At 38.3% G+C, this 20,316-nt stretch overlaps 1 protein-coding gene across 2 annotated transcripts in view; it reads left to right on the top strand.

The window, feature by feature from the left end:
- Window positions 1-4,443: 4,443 nt before the first annotated feature.
- The window catches only part of Helz (Helicase with zinc finger), an 86,338-nt gene continuing 70,465 nt past the window's right edge, over window positions 4,444-20,316 (top strand). For both annotated transcript variants that reach the window (XM_076211041.1, XM_076211040.1), the window contains exons 1-2: window positions 4,444-4,504; window positions 10,122-10,333. The gene's annotated coding sequence lies outside the window, so the exon portion shown is untranslated. The remainder of the gene's footprint in view (window positions 4,505-10,121; window positions 10,334-20,316) is intronic.

The following is a 20,316-nucleotide window of genomic DNA, read 5'->3' on the forward strand; positions in this document are numbered from 1 at the left end:
ACTCTGTTAACGACAACTCGGAGTAACGACGGGCTTTATGACGTCATTTAATGTAAATCTCCTGAAGTTACGACGTCGTGTACGATAATTAAGTTGGCTGAGGCAAATTTGTATGATATTATAAATGAACTTGTACGGTGGATATTAGCTGTGAGGTAAAGTGTTCTGAAGCTTAGGTCTACATTACCATCAAGCTGCAAAAACTACCTGGGGTACAGTGTATACCGGTAGTGGTAAATTTTTAGTTTCGACCATGGGTGCAATATAACAATAGAAAATTAATTATTAATTTTGTAAATTATAATGTATCAACGTAATATGCAATTTTGTGAGCGGATATGAAAAAAAATGCTAAAACAGATTTCGTAAGTAACGAAGTCATGTCAGACGAATGGTACACCATGTTTGTTATGATAGATGCCAATGTCGAAGAAATGAAAGGATGATAAATTAATTCGTCTAACCTAAACTAAACTCACCTAACCTGTGTTAAATAAATCATTACCTGCAAATTAAATGTCATCCGGATCGTCCTGGTTGTCGTCGTCGTGAGAGACGTTGGCAGACGACAAGATGGCGTCCCAAGCCTATGCTACCGACTTCGTTCCTTAGCATATTTTCTTGTAGCAAGGTATTTTTTACTTTCATTTCCGCCCACAAAATTGCATATTACGTTGATACATTTTAATTGACAAAATTAATAATTAATTTTCTATTGCTATATTGCGCCCATGGTCGAAACTAAAAAAAATACCCCGGTATTCAATATGGAATGTCAGCATACGCGGATTTGGTCATATATGGTAATTTTAGGAACCTAACCACCATAAATAAACAGTAAACAAAGCTTTAATGTACTGTAGAAAAGAGGGAAAATACATGAAAATAAAGATACATGTATTGCTGGACATTGTACATACAGTACATGTACGTATATGTATACACTTTCGCTTAACGACCAATTCGGTTAATGACGGCGCGCTGGTCCCAATTGTCGTCGTTAAACGAGGAGTACCTGTACAGTGTTTCGGAAGAAAGTCAAGCATAAGTACATATGGGAGAGGGTGGTGAATGGAAGGGTAGTAGATAGAGCGTTGATGGATTATGTAGTGGTAAATAGGACTATGATAGGAAGAGTTAAGGATGTACATGTGCTAAGGGGAGAGGGTGGGGGAATATCAGATAATTTTTTGGTGGAAGGTAAATTGAGAGTGGAGGATAGATGGAGAAAGAGGAAAGGGACAAAAGGTAGGGAGGTGCTTAGAGTGTACTCTTTAAAGGAAAAGGAGAAGGAGTACAAGAAGAAGCTGAAGGAGGAGTGGGAGGGAGTGAAGGATAGAGTAGAGGTAGGTGTGGAGGAGGAATGGGGATGGTTCAAGGAGGGAGTCACAAAGTGTGCAAGGATGGTGTTTGGAACAAGAAGAACAGGAGGAAATAGAAGAAAGGGTAGTGAATGGTGGGATGAGGAAACAAAGAAGGTTGTAGAAGAGAAGAAGCGAGCTTTCACAGATTGGTTACAAAATAGGATGAGGGAGTCATATGAGAGGTACAAAGAAAGGAGAAGTAAAGCAAAAGGTAAAGGAGGCAAAGAGGAGAGCAGATGTGAAGTGAGGTAAGAGTATGACAGAAAATTTTGAAAGTAATAAAAAGATGTTTTGGAAAGAAATTAAGAGAGGAAGAGGAGGCAAATCAAGTAGAGAAGAAAAGGTAAAAGGTGCAGATGGAGAGATGATAATGGAAGAGAAGGCAGTAAGGGGAAGATGGGCAGAATATTTTAGGGAGTTGCTAAGAAAATGAGAGTGATGAGTGAGGAAAATGGAGGAGAAATAAGTAAGGATGAAGTGAAGGCAGTTGTTAAGATGATGAGAGCAGGTAAGGCACCTGGTCTGGATGGATGCCATGCAGAATGTCTAAAAAAAAGAAGGTATAGTGATGGTGGACTAGTTGGTGAGGTTATTTAATGTTTGCTGGAGAGAGGGTAGAGTGCCGGAGGACTGGAGGAGTGCCTGTATAGTTCCACTTTACAAGGGAAAAGGGGACAAGTGTGAATGTAGTATTTTCAGAGGGATTAGCTTGTTAAGTGTAGTTGGAACGGCTTATGGGAGGATCTTGATTGAGTGGATTAGGAGAGGAACAGAGGGAGTAATTGGTGAGGAACAGTGTGGATTTAGGACAGGTAGGGGTTGTGTAGATCAGATCTTTATGGTAAGACAAATATGTGAGAAAGCTATAGGAAAGGGGAAGGATGTTTTTTTGGCTTTTATGGATCTGGAAAAGGCTTATGACAGGGTAGACAGAAAGGCACTGTGGGAGGTTATGCAGATATATGGGACAGGAGGAAAGCTTCTAGGAGCTGTCAATAGTTTTTATGAGAGTAGTAGAGCTTGTGTCAGGATTAGAAATGGAGAGAGTCAGTGGTTCGAGGTAAAGGTGGGACTTCGTCAAGGATGCGTTATGCCGCCCTGGCTGTTCAACTTATACATGGATGGGGTAGTGCGAGAGGTAAATGCAAGGGTAGTGGGTCAGGGATTGGAGATGGTTAAAGAAAATGGAAAAAAGTGGGAGGTGAGCCAGCTGTTGTTTGCTGACGACACTGCGCTTGTGGCAGGATCGGAGGAGGGACTGAGGAAGTTGGTGACAGAGTTTGGGAGAGTATGTGATAGAAGAAAGCTAAAGATAAATGTGGGTAAAAGTAAGGTGATGAGATGTACAAGGGGTGAAAGTGGCAGTAGACTGGAAGTGAGCATTAAGGGAGAGCAACTGGAGGAAGTGGATAGTTTTAGATACTTGGGTGCAAATGTGGCAGGAAAAGGTGGAGTGAAGGTGGAGGTAGAATGTAGATTGAAAGAAGCGAGTAAATGCCTTGGTGTATTAAAGAGTGTAATGAGGAATAGACATTTGGGAATGGATGCTAAGAGGAGACTGTATGAAGGAGTGATTGTGCCAACAGCACTGTATGGGGCAGAAACATGGAACATAAGAGAGGAAGAGAGAAGGAGTTTGTGTTTGAGATGAGGTGTCTGAGAAGTATGATGGGGGTTACTAGGCTAGATAGAGTGAGAAATGAGGAGGTGAGGAGGAGAAGGGGAGTGGAAAGGGAGCTGGGAGATAGGGTTGATGAAAGAGTATTAGGATGGTTTGGACACATGGAAAGAATGAGTGAAGAAAGACTAGTAAAAGAGGTACGGAAGGCAGATGTGGAGGGAGTGAACATGAGGGGATGTCCTAGGATGAGATGGATGGATGGGCTGAAGGGGGCTTTGGGGAAGAGGGGAATGTCTGTTGAGGAAGGACGGGAGAGGACAGAAGATAGGGGTGAATGGAGAATGGTTGTATATGGATGATGTTGTGATGCATGAGGTGGAATGGGGGGTGAGGTAGTATGTGGGAGCAAAATTTGACGCAGCCCGAAGGGATTTCTCCCCATCTTCTCCTTTTATGCATGGGGGGATGGAGAGGGGGGGTCACTGATTTAATGAAACAGCCTTGCTGTGGATGTGCTGTGTCTTGTGACACTGCTTCTGACCCAGGGCAGTGGACAAGGTGCAGGGATGACCCGTCATCCAGGAGGTGCTAAGATAAGAGGGAGGGTGGAGGGGTGTGGAGTGTATTCAGGGATGGAATGGGTGGGAATGATTTTATGCCTTTTCCTTTTTGGCTACCTCCCTTGTAAGGGGGTTAAAGCCTTGGTATATGTTTGTATGTACTTGTAAATTATTTGATTTATTGTAACCTGTTATGTTTATTTTCTGAACTTGTAAATTTTTGCAAATGCAAGATTTTCCTGATGATGTCTATGCAGACGAAATGTTGAAAATTAAATGAATAATTTTGGTGAACTTGTATTTGCCCACCCCCCAAATGGCTGAATCCTTGTTAGGAAAATTGAAAATACGCACAAGAAGAATAACAACTGTCTCAATGCTCTCCATTTTAATAACATATATATATATATATATATATATATATATATATATATATATTGAGATATTCTGACAGGTTGACGTAAGTGGAGTTGGAAACACAGGAGTCTTAGTCTTGAGTTTATTCCTGACTATTTTCGCAGGTATGCTTTTTAAAAGGTAAAAGCATACCTGTGTAACTAGTCAGGACTGTACTCAAGGCTAAGACTCCAGTGGTCCCTACGCCACTTAAGTCATATATATGTATACGTATATATATATATATATACCAGAATCCTGTCTTCAATTTTTACTGTATTTTTAAGTGGTTTGGTGATCACAAATTGATACACAAGATATTGATGTATAAAGAGTGGTAATTAGTAATGACATTTTTTCCTTATGTTTATACCCTCATAAAAAAAAATCCCATATTTTAGAGAAGTTGTGTATCAGTTGTTATTTTTCTGTTGTTTAATTATTAATTCTTTTTAAATATATATATATTCATTATTTTTTATTAATTTAATTATTTCTTCTCCAGATGAAGGATGCTTTCATTGTTTTTCTAAAAAACCCTTCAAGCTACTGAAGTTCTAAAGGTAAGCATTTCTTTGAGTTTATACTCATGATTTTTTAATTCATACCCTAGTAAGGGGCATTGGGAAAGAGGGGAATGTCAGTTGAGGAAGGACAGGAGAGGACAGAAGATAGGGGTGAGGAGAATGGTTGTGTATGGATGATACTGTGATGCATGAGGGGGAGTGGGTGAGGTAGTATGTGTGAAAAATAAATTGATGCAGCCCGAAGGGAATTCTCCCTGTCTTCTCCTTTTCTGCATGAGGGGACAGAGAGGGGCGGGGGGGGCTCACCAATTTAATAAAGCGGCCTTGCTGTGGATGTGCTCTGTCTTGCGATACTGCTTCTGACCCAGGGCAGTGGACAAGATGCAGGGATGACCTGTCATCCAGGAAGTGCCAAGATAAGAGGGTAGAGGGGAGTGGAGTATGTGGGGATAGAATGGGTGGGAGTGGTTTCTCTGCCTTGTATTTTGGCTACCTCCCTTGTAAGGGGGAAAAAGGCTTTGGTATATGTATGTATATGTAAATATTTCTTACCATAGTTGTGCCTTTTTTATGTTTTATATGATACACCACAATTTGATCCACTATTCACTTGGATGAATGGAGATTAATTGTGAATTGAGAGAAGCAAGTAAATGCCTTGGGGGATTAAAAAGTGTCATGAGGAATAGAGATCTGGGAATGGATACAAAGACAAGATTATGGTGAGGGGTAATTATGCCAACAACACTGAATAGGGCAGAAACTTGGAATTAAGATAGGAAGTGAGGAAAAGTTTAAATGTGCTCGAGATGAAATGCCTGAGAAGGTTGGTAGTGGTTTCAAGGTTGGATAGAGTGAGAAATGAGGAGATGAGGAGAGCAAAGCTGGAAAAGGAGATGGCAGATAGAACTGATGAAAGAGTATTGAGATGGTTTGGACACATGGAAAGAATGAGTGAAGAAAGGTTAGTAAAAGGTGTGGAAGGGAGAGGTGGATGAAGTGAACTTGATGGGACTACTGAAGATGAGATGAATGAACAGGGTGAAAGGAGCTTTGAACAAGAGGGGAATGTCTTTTGAGCAGGGAAGAGAAAAGGCAGGAGATAGGAATGAGTGGAGAATGGCTGTGTATAGGTGATACTATAACTCAAGGGAGGGAGGTGGCAGGGGATGTGGGGGAAGTAGAGAAAGGTTATGTGTGTATGATATTTTGACACATCCTTAAGGGATTTCTCTTGCCTTCTCTGTATTCCACATAAGGGGATGGAGAGAGGGGGGTCACTAATTATATAAATTGGCCTTGCTATGGATGTGCTGTGTCTTGCTGCATTGCTTCTGACCCAGGGCAGTGGGCAGGATACAGGGATGACCCTTCAACCATGAGGAGCTATGATGATTATCTTTTTTAAGACTAATAATTGCCTTCTGAAAACGTTCAGAAGGCAATTATTAGTCTTAAAAAAGATAATCATTTACATTTCACTAAAGCAGATAAATCTAATGCAGTTGTTATTTTAAACAAGGTTGATTATCTTAGAAAAATGAATGATTTATTAGATGATAACAATACTTACACACTTCTTAACAAAAATCCTACAGAAGCAGTTAATAGTTATTATAATAAGAAATTAAAAGAACTGCTTCATAAGAATAGAGACCTCTTACAGAAATTCATTTCAATTAGTCCCCCTTTGCCACATATGTATGGTCTCATTAAGACTCATAAATGTAACAACCCCGCTAGACCTATTGTTTCATCAATTGGTTCCGCTTCTTACAAGCTTTCCAAATGGCTAGTTACTATCCTTAGCCCTTTAGTAGGTACAATCTCTTCTTCTCATGTTACAAACACTTCTGATTTAATAGACAAACTCCATAATATTAAACCTAATTATAAGTTTACATTGGTTAGTTTTGATATAGTCAGTTTATTCACAAAAGTTCCCATAAATGATTTATTATTTTACCTTCAAGATGAACTTAATAAACATGTTCTTCCATTGCCATCATCTACATTGATTGAACTAATTAAATTATGTGTCAAAGATTGTAAGTTTCAATTCAATGGTAATTTCTATTCCCAAAAATTCGGCATGAGTATGGGAAACCCTTTATCCCCAGTTTTAAGTAATTTATACATGGAATTTTTTTAAACAAAAATATTATGCACAATCTTCCCCCCTAACATCCCTTGGCTTAGGTATATTGATGACATTTTATGTCTTTGGCCAGAAGAAAAAAATGTCCATAATTTTTTAACTAAGTTGAATACCCTTGTTGATTCTATTAAATTTACTTTAGAAATTGAGAAAAATTTTACCTTACCTTTCTTAGATTGCACTATCCTACGTCATGACAATAGCCTTAAATTTAAAGTATATCGTAAACCAACCAATGTAAGTTCATATATTCATTATTATTATTCTCATCCAAATAATATTAAACGTACAGTATTTGCCTCAATGTATTTAAGAGCTTTTCGTATTTGTAGTCCTGAATTTATTGATGAAGAAATCAGAAATGTTTTTAACATTGGGCTAGAATTAAAATACCCTATTGCTTACAATTTTGCAAGGAAATCATTTTTAACTCCTCAGCCTAAATCACCTTTCAATTATCATAATGTTTTAATTTTACCATTTCAAGAAAATTTGTTAAGTATCACAGAATTATTAAAAAGATTTAACGTAAAGGTAGTTTTTAAACATGATAGTACAGTAAAACATAAACTTATCAACAATAGTATTGAAATTAAAAAAAGATGCATTTATAAAAGTCCTTGCAAAATGTGTAATCAATTTTACATAGGTCAAACTGCCAAACCCTTAAACATTAGAATTGAACAACACAAGAAAAATGTTAGGGATGGCAATCATTTTAGTGGTATATTCAAGCATATTGAATGAAATAATCATCCAGTTGATTGGGGGTAATGCCCAGGCAATCTATTATACCAACAACATAATAGCAAGAAATTTAATAGAGTGCAGTTTGATTCATACCACTAGTAATCAAAATACCAACCTACATAAAGGCTTGTACAAACTTGATAATTTCATTTGTCAAGAAATTAGTAAGATAATATCAGGTAAAATGTAATCCAACGAATTGACTTAATGTCGCCCTATATAAGTAGTAGAAACAGTGACCCTTGGCGACTGTGACCTGATGTCGCCCGACCATCGTAAGATAATTGACAATGACCTTCCGCTCTCCTTGGCGACTGTGACCTGATGTCGCCCGACCATCGTAAGATAATTGACAATTGACCTTCCGCTCTCCAGGGGGTAATTGGTCGCTACGCTTATTCAAACTGTCCTTGTTCCTTTGTATCATGTATATATTGTCTATGTATTCCTATCACTATGTACTTGTTGCACTGAAGATGTAATATACGAAAGCGCTCTGCTTCGTTAGTTTCTTTTTCCAAGTGGTCTACTTTGCATAAGTGAACACACGTACCCGTGTTCTTATTAGCATATATGTATATATATATATTAAAAAACAGTCCTCACAGCAATTTAGGTGTGGTATATAATGTTACTTTTAAAGACTGACATGTTTTACATTTGCCAGTCAGCTAAATTAAAATCAGGATCTCACAACACAAATACAGCATAAAAACAGTTGGTCAAGCAGTGCTGTTTTCCAACACAAAGCCAATCATGACTATCATATTGACTGGAAGGATTCCAAGACATAGGCAAAGAGTAAATTATTTTTTAGAAAGGAATGTAATTGAATCTGGTACATATGAGAAAAATATGGTCCCCAGCTGGTATGGCTGGGGACCAAGATCAATATAAGACTCAGAAATGGTGGACTAGAGTTCTCATGAGGATGGATAAATAGTACATCAGGGAAATTGCTGAAGTTGTCAAGGGCCATTTAAATGTAGATGACCTCAGGTCTGCTCACAGCCCTGAAGAAACCCCATTCCAAATCTGTGAACCAGAATAATATGATCTGAACAGCTGTTACCAACATAATTGATGAATATCAACTCCAAATTACTGTGGCAAATTGATTGAACCTGACAAGAGTTGTTGGAGTGGGAAGTGTGGCTACATGGTAGCTTGCTCAGGGAGACTATGGGGACTAGCAATGATGATAATGGCTGTTGTAATGCTTGATGATGTCCAAAATGCAAATATATCAATGTCGTTCTTACTTATATTGAGAGGGATTTTTCTGTGGATCTGTTGGTGGAATATTGAGTTTGGTGGTCTGTCTTGCAGCTCACAAACACATGTAGATCTTTGAGATCTTCATGTTTTTGTGTGTATTGTGTATATAACCCCTCACCCGACTCTGTACCTATTATTTCCATATGGTGAACTTGGGGAGCACTTTAGTTTCTGTTTGCAGTTGCCCTAATAGAGTGGTTTTCATGCATCCTGTTATTATTGTCTTACAGCTTTATTTTGTAAAGTGCTATATAACACCAGCTATCCAGTCTTTAACCATCTGGAATTCTCTCTCTCTCTCTCTCTCTCTCTCTCTCTCTCTTTCTCTCTCTTTTCGAGGAGCAGTGTTAAATTGGATTGAAGCCTGGTTGAAAGATAGAAGACAGCATGGAGTTATTAATGGGGCATCATTTAGCTGGTCACCTGTTACCAGTGAGGTACCCCACACATCTGTATTGGTTTCGCTCCTCTTCCTCTGTATCCGTGTTTCCCAACCTTTCGAAATGATTACCCCAAAATTCAATTTCGCAGTTATCAATTACCCCATAGAATATATACCCGGTAATATCAGATGTTTTATTTTGCTGTCCCCTGATGAACTGCATGGGCTATATAGCCCACTATTGGCTGTATATATTTAAGGATCCAACACAAATGCAAACTTTTCCACTTTTATGTATATCAACATCAACCATCATAAATGCAGAATATTCAATACAACAATAATAATACATATTATTCAGTGATCACTTTATGTTTGCTCTGGTTCTTCAGTGTGAGGGTTGAGCTTGCATTGTATCTGCAATTTTTATATATATATATATATATATATATATATATATATATATATATATATATATATATATATATATATATATATATATATATATATATATATATATATATAAATATGTAATTGGAGAGAGTTAAACTGATTGACTTGGTCAGGCTACCTCTTCTCACACAGAACATCCATTACCCTAAAAATATGGGTCCATTACCCCACTGGGGTAATTTACCCCAGGGTTGGGCAACACTGATCTCCATGAATGATATAGATGTTGGAATTGTGATTCACCTAGTTAATTTTGCAGATGACACTAAGTTGGGTGTAAATGTTGCAACACCTGAAAGTACCCATCATTGGTTCCAATGAAAATAGTGGAAATAGAAAACAGTACTCATGATGGTTCTTGAAAGAATATATTTACAGATATTATAGTCATTTGATATATATATATATATATATATATATATATATATATATATATATATATATATATATATATATATATATATATATATATATATATATTTTTTTTTTTTTTTTTATTTATTTATTTTTTTTTTGCTGGGAGCTGCAGGTCTCAGCAACAGATCCAAAATATTGTATTGGTTGAGTATGTGATAAAGTGTGTGATTAATTAATAACTAGAACCTGTTGCTCATTCATTCCTTTCATTTCAGTTTTCGAAAGTGCTGCTTCAAAAATATAACGGAACAGCAAAGGACTTGAGTGCCATCACAGACACCAGAGAAACTACCAGCAGGACTGGGATGGTTGTTATGGCATCCTGGTGACATCAGGAGGGAAGGATGATGATGAGGTGTGCCAACTCTCCTTCACCTAGACTGATGCCCTCACACATGCTACCCTGCACAATGTGTGCTGTCTTAAGGCAAGTGAATGGTGTAAGAAATGTTCAAACATTACCTATTTGGGTAATACATTGAAATTTAATATTTCAATAGAGATAGGCATGATTGAGAAATGGGTCATGACATTTTATGAACATGAAGTAAATGTTTATTGCGAATAAGTATTTGAATTTGTGTGTGTATGTGCATATATATATATATATATATATATATATATATATATATACAGTATATATATATATACAGTATATATATATATATATATTATATATATTATATTATATATATATATATGTATTATATAATATATATACAATATATATATATATCTATCTATATATATATATATATATACAGTATATGTATATATATATATATATATATATATTTATATATATGTGTGTGTATTTACCTAGTTGTATTTACCTAGTTGTATTTTACGGGAAGGGGAGCTATGCTCGTGAGGTCCCGTCTTCATATCTCATTTTATCTAAACTATTTTTAAATTCATGTATTGTTTTTACACACACCACTTTCTCATCTAACTTGTTCCAACTGTCTATTGCTCTGTGAGGAAAGCTGTTCTTTTTCAAATCTCTTCTATAGTTGTCTTTTTTTATTTTCTTTCCGTGTCCTCTTGTATTTCTGTCATCCCATTTTATCAGATTCTCTCTATCAGTAATTTCTATGCCTTTCATGATTCTGTAAATAGCTATCAAATCTCCTCTCTCTCTTCTTTTCTCTAGTGTCTGTAGTTTAAGTTTTTGTAGTCTCTCTTCATATGATAGTTTTGAGAGTGTTGGTGCCAGTTTAGTAATTGCTCTTTGTATTCTTTCAAGTTTTTTTATACATTTTTTTGTACTTGGTGACCATATCGTTGCTGCATATTCCAATCTTGGTCTTATCAGGGTGACTAGGATTTTCCTCACCATTTCTTCATCCAGGTATGTAAATGCCACTTTGATTGTTCTTATTAAATTATAAGTTTCTCCAAAAATCTTATTTATATGTTTCTCAGGTGACATATTATTCATAACAATGACTCCCAGGTCCCTCTCATTTTCTACTCTTTTTATTCCTTCTTCTCCCAAATTATATGATCCTGTTATTCTGTTTTTGCTTTTTCCAAATTCCATTATACTACACTTTTTTGTATTGAACTCCATCTCCCACTTCCTACTCCATTCTTGTACTTTATTTAGATCTCTCTGTAGTGATTCACAATCTTCTTCAGTTTTCACTCTTTTCAGTAATTTTGCATCATCTGCAAAGAAGCTCATATAGCTTTCAATTCCTTCATCCATATCATTAATATATATAGCAAACATTATTGGGGCCAGAACTGTTCCCTGCGGGACACCGCTTATTACTTCATTCCATTTTGAGTGCTGATCTCTTATCACTACTCGCATTTTTCTTTCTTGCAAAAAGTCTTCCATCCAATTTAGCAATTTACCTTGTATTCCTCCTTCATATTCTAATTTCTTAAGCAACTTCTTATGTGGTACTTTGTCAAAAGCTTTTTTTAGGTCTAGAAATGCACAATCAGCCCATCCATCTCTTTCTTGTATTATATCTATTAGCCTTGAATAGAAACATATTAAATTGGTGACGCATGATCGTCCTTGTCTGAATCCAAATTGCCTTGGATTTAGTACGTTGTTTTTTTCCAAGTATTTTACCCATCTACTTTTGATAATTCTTTCACATATTTTTGCTATTGTACTTGTTAGAGAGACTGGTCTATAGTTGGTAGGTTCTTCTTTATTTCCTCCTTTATATATAGGTACTATATTTGCTTTTTTCCAATCTTCTGGAACTTTTCCTTCTTTTAAGGAACTGCTTATTATGCTATGTATTTTGTCTGCCAGTTCATTCCTACATTCTTTCAGAATCCAGTTTGCTATTTCATCTGGCCCATGCGATTTTCTGACATCAAAATTACCCAAGTGTGTCAATATTTCATTCTTCGTTACTTCTATTTCTTCCATAGGGGGGACTTTTTCCTTCCACTCAATCTCTTCAGGTTGTATATTTTCCCTTGTAAACACTGATTTAAAATGTTTGTTCATAATTTCTGCCATTTCCATTTCCTCAGTGTATTCAACTCCCCCTTGTCTTAATTTCTCCAAGTCTTGTTTGTTTTTCAGTTTATTGTTTACAAATCTGTAGAATAGTTTTGGTTGATCTTTACACTTTTCTATAACATCTTTTTCATATTTTCTTTTTTCCTCTCTGCACTTTTGTACATATTCATTTCTATAACCAGTATATATTTTCCATTTTTCAGGTCTTCTGTCTTTTTTCCATCCGGTCCAGGCTTTGTCTCTTTTGTCTTTTAACTCCCTACAACTTTTGTTGTACCAGCATTTTACATATTCTTTTTCTTGTTTTTGTCTTGGGACATACTTTTCCACTCCTTCTTTGTAAATTTTTGTCAAAATATTCCATTTCTCTTCCACTGATGTTTCTTCTTTGTATATTTCTTCCCAGTTTTCTTGTTGGAAGAATTCTCTTATTTTATCAAAGTTTGTTTTTTCATACATCATTCTTCCTTTTCTATATTGTTCATTTCTTTTCATATATTTTTCTTCATTAAGTTCCAGTTCAATCAATATGTGGTCACTTTTACCTATTGGTGTTTTATATTCAATCTTGTCCACTATTCTAGGTTCAGATGTAATTATTAAGTCTAGCCTCGATGGTTCTTCTTCATTTCTATACCTAGTGTTCTCTTGTATCCATTGTGTCATTGAATGGTCAGTAATCATCTCAAGTAGAGCATTTCCCCATGAGTCATCACCACTCTTTACTGTCATTTCTTCCCAGCAGATTTCTTTGCAATTAAAGTCGCCCATCATAACTATTCTTCCTCCGTCTTCCATTATTTTAGTTAATGCTATCTTTGTGTCCTCTAACATACTTTTATGTTCATTCTCCTCCCATGAGGCTGTTTTCGGAGGCACATAGTTGATCACAAATTTTCTGCTCTTCTTATCTCGGTCTTCCACTTCTATCATAATCATCTCTACTGTATTCTTTCCATATATGACACCTTTCACGTTTATATCCTTCTTTGTCAGGAACATAACTCCACCCCCTTGTTTTTTCTCTCTGTTTCTAATCCAATAATTGTATGTATCATGTCCTACACTGTTGGGTGGTAGTGGGCCTTTTAATTTTGTTTCTACAATTCCCATTATGTCCGGTTCTTTTTCTTTCAAATAATCATTCAGTTCATTCAATCCTGTTATCAATCCATCTATATTTGTGTAAGACACTCTTAGTTTTCTGCCACTTCCATTGTGTTCTCTGTTTCCCTTATGTTTTTCTTTAGTATGTCGAACTGCTTTATTTTCATGTTCACTACTCTCCAATAGAATCTCTCTTTCTCTGACTCCGTTCTTTCCTCGTTTTTTGCCTTAGCTTCAATTCTTTTCTGCTTTTCTGCCTCTCTTTCCTCCTTATTCATTTCTCTTTTTATCCATACCTTTTTATATTGATCATTTGTTGCTAGTTTCCCTGTCTTGGATAGAATTTTCTCTGCCGTTGTTTGTGACCTGAATTTAATCTTAATTGGTCTGGTCTTATCTGTACTATATTTTCCGAGTCTGAATTTTTCCTCAATTTCCTTTATAATTTCTGGTTCATCTTCCTGGACTAATTTTAATAAACTGCTTACCCTTTCATTTTCCTCCTTGATTCTTGCGGTTCTATCTGGGTTATGTTTCTCTTCCATTCCTAATATAATTATACATTTCTTTTTGTCAGCTAGTTCTCTTACTATATTCTCCTTCTGTCTCATCACTTTAATAACTGAGTCTTCATTATGTTCTTTCAATTGCTGTTTGACTATGTCAGTGAATGAAACCTTATTCCCTTCTTGAGTTATTCTCCAATTTTTAGCTTCTGTAGCTATTTTCTCACTGTTTTCATTACTATTCTTCTTCAATTTCTCATTCTCCTCCTTTACATTTCCTAACTGTCTTTTTAGGTCCTCTACTTCTTCAGTTAAGTTTCTGTTAGCCTTCTCTAGTTGTTCCAATCTTTCAATTCTTTGTAGAATGGAGCCTACATTACCTAACTTACGTTCCAAGTCCTCGATCACCTTATCAACTCTCTCCTCTAGTCTTATCAGTCTGGGGGGGGTTGTGTCCCCCCCACCCTCTTTAAATCCCTGGAACATATTCTCGTCACTTTCTACTGTATTTCTCCTTTCTATACTTCTAATCTTTACATTTTTATTTGCCATTTCGTCATCCGGTGGTCGTTTCATGTTGATCTTCCGCCCGTCTGCCTGGGCCAAGTCCTCCACATCCTCATTATCTTCCATTTCCCCAGTAATCCCTCCCCCTCTCCTCTTTCCTTACTTTCCCACTACCTCACGAGCAATTCCCCCCCCCCCTGCAAATACAAAAAGGCACTTCTCTTTGCGGTGGGTTCAACAATCTGCACTTTTCTTGAGTGCGTTCGTCAAGCCTTACGTTAGTTGAAATTGTGTGTGTGTGTGTGTGGCTAGTTGTGCTTAAGAAGATAATTAGCACACAACTAGCCATCATTTTCAATGATGTATGCATATATACCATTAATATATATATATATATATATATGTATGTATGTATGTACAGAAAAAAACACTGGGAAATAAGAAGCTTAGTCCGAACATTTTCGTCTATTTAAGACATTATCAAGGAATACACAGTTACAGAGACATAGATGAATAATGAAATATGTAAGACAGATGAGTGGATGGGTGGTGAGATATACACAGGGAACCGTTTAGGGATTTATTCTGACGTTTCGTCCTTACCAGGACTTCTTCAGAGTACATGCACATTCAAATCATTCACCCCCTAAATACCCGCCGAATCTATCCGCGTTCCACCATGATCGACCTGACCTCTCGTCCTCCTACGCTCTGCCTCGCGAAGTATCAAGCGTCTGGCCGTCTTTGTTAATTTAATAAACCCATCGCGGTGGTTGTTGTTTGGATGGGAAGCGATGTAAGCTGCTTCAGTTATTTTCCTTCTTTTCTTAGGAAGTCCTTTCTGCAGCACCTCTACTTTGTTCCAGTCTGGTAAGTGGCCGTGAGTATCTAAATGAACCACTAGCGAGTTTGATACTCGGTGTGCCTTGACGTCATTCCTGTGCTCAATTGTCCGTTTCTTAATACCTCGGCTGGTTTCCCCGTAGTAGCTCACAGGACAGTTTCCACACGGTATCTTGTAGAAGACACTGTTTTCTTCCCCGTTGGCCACGACTTTATTCTGGTTCTTAACAATGTCTCCTATTTTCGTTCCCGTGCTGATCGCAATCTTGATGCCGGCTCTAGTGAGCAACTGTCCTAACGCGCCTGAGTGGCTCGAGTTTGCCACGGACAAATAATCCCTGCTACCATTTTCAGTCACGTCTCCTCTGTTCCTTATAAAGAGTGGAGTAGTAATAGGATTCTTCCTGAGAGCATACCGCATTTGTAGTGAAGAATTTGTTAAAGATGAAATAGATTACATTTTCAACGTTTTCACCAAACTCTGTTATCCGGAAGGGCTGTTGTACTGACTTAGAGAAAAGGCTTTAAAGATAGCAAAAAGAAGCATAAGGAACAGAGGAGACGTGACTGAAAATGGTAGCAGGGATTATTTGTCCGTGGCAAACTCGAGCCACTCAGGTGCGTTAGGACAGTTGCTCACTAGAGCCGGCATCAAGATTGCGATCAGCACGGGAACGAAAATAGGAGACATTGTTAAGAACCAGAATAAAGTCGTGGCCAATGGGGAAGAAAACAGTGTCGTCTACAAGATACATACATACATATACCAAGGCTTTTTCCCCCTTCCAAGGGAGGTAGCCACAAAGGGAAAGGCATAAAAACACTCCCACCCATTTCATCCCTAAATACACTCCACACCCCTCCCACCCTTCCTCTCATCTGAGCACCATCTGGATGACGGGTCATCCCTGAACCCTGCCCACCGCCCTGGGTCAGAAGCAGTGTCGCAAGACACAGTACATCCACAGCAAGGCCGCTTCATTTAATCGGCGACCCCCCCTCTCCGTCCCCCTTTGCATATAAAGGGAGGACGGGGAGAAATCCCTTCGGGCTGCGTCAAAATTTACTCACACATACTACCCCCCCCACCCCCCCGCCCATTCCTCCTCATGCAGTCACAACATCATCCATATACAACCATTCTCCACTCACCTCTGTCTTCCGTCCTCTCCCTTCCTTCCTCAACAGACATTCCCCTCTTCCCCAAAGCCCCCTTCACCCCATCCATCCACCTCATCCTAGGACGTCCCCTCATGTTCACTCCCTCCACATCTGCCTTCCATACCTCTTTTACTAGTCTTTCTTCACTCATTCTTTCCATGTGCCCAAACCATCCTAATATTCTTTCATCAACCCTCTCTCCCAAATCCTTTTTCACCCCTGTTCTCCTCCTCACCTCCTCATTTCTCACTCTATCTAGCCTAGTAACCCCCACCATACTTCTCAGACACCTCATCTCAAACACATTCAAACTCCTTCTCTCTTCTTCTCTTATGTTCCACGTTTCTGCCCCATACAGTGCTGTTGGCACAATCACTCCTTCATACAGTCTCCTCTTCGCATCCATTCCTAAATGTCTATTTCTCATTACACTCTTTAAACCACCAAGGCATTTACTCGCTTCTCTCAATCTACATTCTACCTCCACCTTCACTCCACCTTTTCCTGCTACACTTGCACCCAAGTATCTAAAACTATCCACTTCCTCCAGTCGCTCTCCCTTAATGTTCACTTCCAGTCTACTGCCACTTTCACCCCTTGTACATCTCATCACCTTACTTTTACCCACATTTATCTTTAGCTTTCTTCTATCACATACTCTCCCAAACTCTGCCACCAGCTTCCTCAATCCCTCCTCTGACCCTGCCACAAGCGCAGTGTCGTCCGCAAACAACAGCTGGCTCACCTCCCACTTTTCTCCATTTTCTTTAACCATCTCCAATCCCTGACTCACTACCCTAGCATTCACCTCTCGCACCACCCCATCCATGTATAAGTTGAACAGCCAGGGCGACATAACGCATCCTTGACGAAGTCCCACCTTTACTTCAAACCACTCACTCTCTCCATTTCCAATCCTAACACATGCTCTACTACTCACATAAAAACTCTTGACAGCTCCCAAAAGCTTTCCTCCTATCCCATAAATCTGCATAACCTCCCACAGTGCCTTTCTGTCTACCCTATCATAAGCCTTTTCCAGATCCATGAAAGCCCAAAAAACATCCTTCCCCTTTCCTATAGCTTTCTCACATATCTGTCTTACCACAAAGATCTGATCTACACAACCTCTACCTGTCCTAAATCCACACTGTTCCTCACCAATTACTCCTTCTGTTCCTCTCCTAATCCTCTCAATTAAGATTCTCCCATAAGCCTTCCCTACTACACTCAACAGGCTAATCCCTCTGAAATTACTACATTCACACTTGTCCCCTTTTCCCTTGTAAAGAGGAACTATACAGGCACTACTCCAGTCCTCCGGTACTCTACCCTCTCTCCAGCAAACATCTACAAGATACCGTGTGGAAACTGTCCTGTGAGCTACTACGGGGAAACCAGCCGAGGTAATATGAAACGGACAATTGAGCACAGGAATGACGTCAAGGCACACCGAGTATCAAACTCGCTAGTGGTTCATGTAGATACTCACGGCCACTTACCAGACTGGAACAAAGTAGAGGTGCTGCAGAAAGGACTTCCTAAGAAAAGAAGGAAAATAACTGAAGCAGCTTACATCGCTTCCCATCCAAACAACAACCACCGCGATGGGTTTATTAAATTAACAAAGACGGCCAGCCGCTTGATACTTCGCGAGGCAGAGCGCAGGAGGACGAGAGGTCAGGTCGATCATGGTGGAATGCGGATAGATTCGGCGGGTATTTAGGGGGTGAATGATTTGAATGTGCATGTACTCTGAAGAAGTCCTGGTAAGGACGAAACGTCAGAATAAATCCCTAAACGGTTCCCTGTGTTTATCTCACCACCCATCCACTCATAGATGAATATATATATACATAAAGTAGTAGACAAGCTAGGAACATGGGAAGGACACACAAGATGCTTCATAATCAGGTTGAGATGTATGATTATGAAGCATCTTGTGTGTCCTTCCCATGTTCCTAGCTTGTCTACTACTTCATGTATATATATATCCACCTATGTCTCTGTAATTGTGTATTCCTCGATAATGTCTTAAATAGACAAAAACGTTCGGACTAAGCTTCTTATTTCCCAGTGGTTTTTTCTGCATATTATTTTCACGTGTGCCTCATGAATTACTGCAATATATGTATGTGTGGTATAAGTGTTGTTGATAAGGAGGCATTTTATGTATTTGTGTTCCACTATTCAGTTTGTGGGAAGTGTGGCTGTAGATTTGGTTGGGATTATTTTTCTATTTGTAATGAACCAGGTATTGAGTGTGTTGTAGTATTTCTGCAACTTTGTCTGCATCTTGGTGTGTGAATGTAATTGTTATGTTGTCTGTGTAGGAAGATATTTTATGTCTGAGGTGTTGGGTGTATGTGTAGATTAAAGTGTGAGGGAGCATTAGGATCAGGGTTAGGAGGAGAATTGGATGGGGGTGAGAGAGGTGAGGCATGGGTGAGGATGTAGGCTGGGGGTGGGGAGGTGAGGGCAATGTTATGGGTGGGCATGAGGAACAGGTCTAGGTGTTTGTGTGGTGTTTATGTCAACAAGTGATGTATGAGTGAGGTGGGCCCAGTTTTTGCATAAATTGCATTGAACAGAGCCCTTTGTGTGATGGTTTATGGTGTTGGGTTTAGAGTGTTAGACATATGTAATTTGTGTTGTTGAAAAAATACGAAGGTATACTTTTGGGTAAGGGTTGTGGTACTTTTGATTTCCCTTCTATCAAACAATGATCTGACAATCCTCCACTCTCTCCTGAAAACCTGAACATCCAGAATTGTCCTTCCTTTAGATACCAGTATAAGTCTATTAATGCCCTATCACAGTGGTTCTCAAACTGGGGTCCCCGGACCCCTGGGGGTCCCTGAGAAGGTCCTAGGGGGTCCACGACACAATGAAAAAAAAAAAAAAATCCAGAAAAAACTATATAATTATAAAAATATACAAAACTGATTCTGTCATTATAGTGTCGGTGATATCGATATTTTCTTGTGCAATCAGCCAGCACTTCTCTATTACATTTTTATATGTCATAATATTTCATTTGTTTCTTTCTAATTAATATCTATATTCATTCAAGCTTTATTCTATGCTTACAGAAAGTGTGAACTGAAGATGGAAATGTTTTTAAACCGAAAATCAACAAAATTTTGAAAATATTTTAAATGCTTATTTTTATACTTTCTTTGTGTAGGAATATGCAAATAGTAAATTTACTGCATTATAATCATGTAATGGGTATCTTGGTATGGTAATAATAACTTTTGATTGGCTGGGGGTCCTCGGATGGGACTTAAATATCTGGGGGGGTCCTTGGCATGGTAAAGTTTGAGAACCACTGCCCTATCACCTACCCTTCCATCCACCGTCCTTTCTCATGTGTACTTATGTTTGGTTCTCTTCTTTAATATTGTGATTGCTATCATTAACTCCCTTTTTCAGTGCATCTCTGTCATTTCTACTAAGATTCTTACCTGGCACTTCAGACTTTCTTATTACATCTGTTGGTTCATCCCCTATTCTGTTATTAACATCTTCCAATACTACTACAGTGACACTCCTCCCCAAAACTCACTAAATACTCATTTAAGTCTACCCAAAAAGCCTCCCTTTCCTCTTCACATTTCTCACTACCAGGTCCATATACATTCATAAAAACCCACATCTCTCATCCCAGTTTTCACTTTCACCCATATTAACTTTGAAGACACTTCCTTCTACTCCACCACATGCTTTCCTATCTTTTCTTTTGTCAGCAGAACCTCCCTCCTTTGCCCCCTCATACCTCCCAACACTCTC

Source organism: Oratosquilla oratoria, chromosome 28 (assembly GCF_046742065.1).
Source record: "Oratosquilla oratoria isolate Oo_2021 chromosome 28, ASM4674206v1, whole genome shotgun sequence".
In the NCBI taxonomy this organism is placed as follows: Eukaryota; Metazoa; Arthropoda; class Malacostraca; order Stomatopoda; family Squillidae; genus Oratosquilla; species Oratosquilla oratoria.